The following is a 4,731-nucleotide window of genomic DNA, read 5'->3' as shown; positions in this document are numbered from 1 at the left end:
CCAAAAACAGGAAAGTAGACTATTATCTGAATGGTAGCCGATTAGGAAAAGGGGAGATGCAACGAGACCTGGGTGTCATGGTACACCAGTTATTGAAAGTAGGCATGCAGGTGCAGCAGGCAGTGAAGAAAGCGAATGGTATGTTAGCATTCATAGCAAAATAATTTGAGTATAGGGGCAGGGAGGTTCTACTGCAGTTGTACAGGGTCTTGGTGAGACCACACCTGGAGTATTGCGTACAGTTTTGGTCTCCTAATCTGAGGAAAGACATTCTTGCCATAGAGGGAGTACAGAGAAGGTTCACCAGACTGATTCCTGGGATGTCAGGACTTTCATATGAAGAAAGACTGGATAGACTCGGCTTGTACTCGCTAGAATTTAGAAGATCGAGGGGGGATCTTATAGAAACGTACAAAATTCTTAAGGGATTGGACAGGCTAGATGCAGGAAGATTGTTCCCGATGTTGGGGAAGTCCAGAACAAGGGGGTCACAGTTTAAGGATAAGGGGGAAATCTTTTAGGACCAAGATGAGAAAAACATTTTTCACACAGAGAGTGGTGAATCTGTGGAATTCTCTGCCACAGAAGGTAGTTGAGGCCAGTTCATTGGCTATATTTAAGAGGGAGTTAGATGTGACCCTTGTGGCTAAAGGGATCAGGGGGTATGGAGAGAAGTCAGGTACAGGATACTAAGTTGGATGATCAGCCATGATCATATTGAATGGCGGTGCAGGCTCGAAGGGCCGAATGGGCTACTCCTGCACCTGTTTTTCTATGTTTCTAGGTTCTATGTTCCGCTCCCTACATTTAAGAGATCAATCTGATGGATTAGTATTTCAACATTACTGAATGGCAGTGAAAGTATTTGCAAGTTATATTTAAAATTAAAATATATTGGTATCATTTACATATCTGTGCTGCTAGTCTTTCAACAGGATGATTAAACTAGCCAATCACATGTACACTTACCAGGAATTGAACACTTCCGGTTGAGACGTTGTTCATATCTTTGTAACGTAGTTTACATCAAACCACCTTTCATACATTTGGTAAACTCAGTCCGTGGGGAAGCTTTGTTTTCCTGCCCTGTTGTAGCACCTGAAAGAACAGAAGATGGGAAAAAATGTGAGTACAAATTATTCTATTCATTTTGTTCAAAGTTATGTATATTTCTTTGATAATATTCTCTAGTCCTTTTATATATTTTTAATATACTTTTTGCAGTATATATATATGTACTGGATACTGTAAATATACTGTGCAATTTTTGTTATATTCATATATATATATATGTGTGTGTGTGTGTGCGTGTGTATATAAATATAGCAAAAAGTATATATATATATATATATAATACGATATGATAGCACTTTATCGCAGGGGGAAATTGCTTAAATATATAATGCAAAAAGACGAATACAGGAATAGAGAATATATATATACTATAATCAAATAAATAAACATAGCTTTGAACAATATATTTATATATTGCAAAAAAGTATCTTCAACCTGTGGTGGATAGAGTTCTCAAATGGATTTTTAATGGTAAACTATAAACTCCCTTATCATCCAATTACCTAAAAAAAAACAATTATGCACAATGGTTTTTAAGGAGGCTGTCAGCCTGAGAAATTATCCTTTTTGTTATATTCATAAAGTCTCTGTGGGTTCACAGGCTAAGCTGGCATTTAAAGGTCCATCTTTAGTTGCTGTTGTGAATGTGTTAGCGAGCAGCCTTCCTGAACCGTTGCTGTCTGTGAGGTGTCGCTGCTATTAGGGCAAGATTTCCAGGATTTGGACCCATTGACAGTGAAGGAACTGACATATTTCCAAATCGGGATGGTGGGTGGCTTGGCGGCAACTTTCAGGTGGTGATATTCCCATGCTTTCTCTGCCCTTGCCCTTCCAGCTTGTAAAGGTTGTGGATTTGTAAGATGCTATCTGAAGGGTATTTAGTGATCAGCTATGATCACAATGAATGGCGGTGCTGGTTCGAAGGGCCGAATGGCCTCCTCCTGCAACTATTTTCTATGTTTCTATGAGTTTCTGCAAAGTACCCTACAGATGATACAAACCGCTGCTCCTGTGCATCAGAGTGAATGGTTGTACATGCTGTGCCTATCAAACAGGTTGCTATGTCTTGTATGGTGTGAGGCTTAGTGCAACTTTGTAGAAGATGCACTCATCTGGTCAAGTGGAGAATATTCCACCATGCTCCTGACATGAGGTTTGTAAATGGTGGACGGACTTTGGGAAGCTCAGAGGAGAGTTACTCACCACAAAGTGATGGACGGGAAGCCTCTGACCTGCTCGTGCTGCTATGTTGTGCATTTTTAGTTTAGTTTAGTTTAGACATTCAGCGAGGAAACAGGTCATTCGGCCCACCGAGTTTGCACCGACCAGCGATCCCCGCACATTAACACTATCCTATACACACTAGGGACAATTTACACATACCAAGTATACAAATCCAAGCCAGTTAACCTACAAACGTGTGCGTCTTTGGAGTGTTGGAGTGTGGGAGGAAACCGAAGATTGTGGAGAAAACCCACGCGGTCACGGGGAGAACGTACAAACTCCGTACAGATAGTTGGGATCGAACCTGGGTCTCAGGTACTGCAAGTGCTGTAAGGCAGCAACTCTACCGCTGCGCCACCATGCCACCCATTTGGCTACTCCAGTTCTGCTTCTGGTCAATGGTAACCCCAGGATATTGTTATCGCGGGGGATTCGGTGATGGGGGATTCCCCACAGCCATCAGGCTATTAAACCTGGCTCGGACAAAACTCTGATTATTAATAACCCATTTTCTGTTATTTGCACTTTATCAGTTTATTTATTCATGTGTGTATATATTTATATTATGGTATATGGACACACTTATCTGTTTTGTAGTAAATGCCTACTATGTTCTGTGTGCTGAAGCAAAGTAAGAATGTCATTGTCCTATACAGGGACACATGACAATAAACTCACTTGAACTTGAACACTTGAACTTGAACTAATGCCATTAAATGTCAGGGAGTGATAGGGAATTTTCTCTTGTTGGATATTCTCAATACCCAGTACTTGTGTGGCATGAATGTTACTGGCCACTATCAGCTCAGGATATTGGATGTGGACTGTCTCATTATCTGAGCAATTGGGTACGGTGGATATTGGATGCGGACTGTGTCTTTATCTGAGGAATTGTGAATGGTGCTAAACATTGCACAATCATCAAGGAACACATTTACTTCTGACCTTATGATTGAACAGCATCTCTGGAGAAAACGAATAGGTGACGATTCAGATCGAGACCCTTCTTCACACTGAGAGTCAGGGGAAAGGGATGACTAGAGTGGAGGAGGAACAGAGAGGGAGGGAATGCAAGGGTTACTTGAAGTTAGAGAAATAAATATTCATACCGAAGATAGACACAAAATGCTGGAGTAACTCAATGGGACAGGCAGCATATCTGGAGAGAAGGATGGGTGACGATTCAGGTCAAGTCTTCTTCAGATTGGGAAGGTTTAAACCAGCATCTGCAGTTCCTTCCTGTTGAATATTCATACCGTTGGGTTGTAAATTGCCCAAGTGAAATATGAGGTGCTATTCATCTAATTTGCTTCATTTGAGTTTCACTGTCTGTATAACTCGCTAGCACCAACTCCACAGCCAACAACAGCCATCGGGGGCTCCCCCTTTCCTTGATCATTGTTGCTTCTGTGGAGCAGGTTTTTGCTAAGTAAATGCCGCTTCACTACACCATCAATTATCCCTTCCGTTGCTTTCCTGGTGATCAGGAGTAGACTGATGAGGCAGTAATCGGCTGGTAGGATTCTTCCTGCTACTTGTGGATAGGACAATATTTCACACTGTTCAGTCGATATTAGACGCCAGTGTGTAGCTATACTGGAATAGCTTGGCCACGGGTGCTGCGAGTTCTGAAATACAAGTGCTATTGCTGGAGTGTTGCCAAGACTAACATTTCCACTGTTCATTTCAATATTTTCATAGATTTTTAAAAACTTTCTTTCAGGTGTGTCTCAGAATTATGGATGTGCAGCTCCTTGTGATTGTGACTTGCATTCTTTTGAACTCGCTCTCAATTGTGAGTGGACACTCTTTGTATTTTGTGTTGAGCAAACATTATTGTTAACATCCAAGGTACACAAAAATGCTGGAGAAACTCAGCGGGTGCAGCAGCATCTACGGAGCGAAGGAAATAGGCAACGTTTCGGGCCGATGGCGGGTGGTGGGGAGAAGAAAGGAAAAAGGAGGGCTGAGGGATGGGAGGAGACAGCCCGAGGGCTGAGGAAGGGGAGGAGACAGCTAGGGCTAAATAAATTGGGAGAATTCAATATTCATGCCCGCAGGATGCAGACTCCCCAAGTGGAATATGAGGTGCTGTTCCTCCAATTTCCGGTGTTGCTCACTCTGGCCATGGAGGAGACCCAGGACAGAGAGGTCGGACGGGGAATGGGAGGGGGAGTTGAAGTGCTGAGCCACCGGGAGGTCAGGTAGGTTCTTGCAGACCGAGTGGAGGTGTTCGGCGAAACGATCGCCTAGCCTCCGCTTAGTCTCACCGATGTAGATCAGCTGACATCTAGAGCAGCGGATGCAATAGATGAGGTTGGAGGAGATATAGGTGTACCTCTGTTGCACCTGGAATGACTGCTTGGGTCCTTGAATGGAGCCGAGGGGGGAGGTAAAGGGACAGGTGTTGCATCTCTTGCGGTTGCAACGGAA

At 43.0% G+C, this 4,731-nt stretch overlaps 1 long non-coding RNA gene across 1 annotated transcript; it reads left to right on the top strand.

The window, feature by feature from the left end:
- The first annotated feature begins 1,019 nt into the window (after positions 1–1,019).
- On the top strand, positions 1,020–4,094 carry LOC116972851. Its single transcript, XR_004411921.1, has 2 exons — positions 1,020–1,125; positions 4,022–4,094. It is a non-coding gene; the product is annotated as an uncharacterized LOC116972851 (long non-coding RNA).
- Positions 4,095–4,731: the final 637 nt, after the last annotated feature.

Source organism: Amblyraja radiata, chromosome 5, assembly GCF_010909765.2.
Source record: "Amblyraja radiata isolate CabotCenter1 chromosome 5, sAmbRad1.1.pri, whole genome shotgun sequence".
NCBI classification, from domain to species: domain Eukaryota; kingdom Metazoa; phylum Chordata; class Chondrichthyes; order Rajiformes; family Rajidae; genus Amblyraja; species Amblyraja radiata.
The sequence above is the reverse complement of the archived record's forward strand: the minus strand, read 5'-3'. Positions and strand labels throughout refer to the sequence as shown.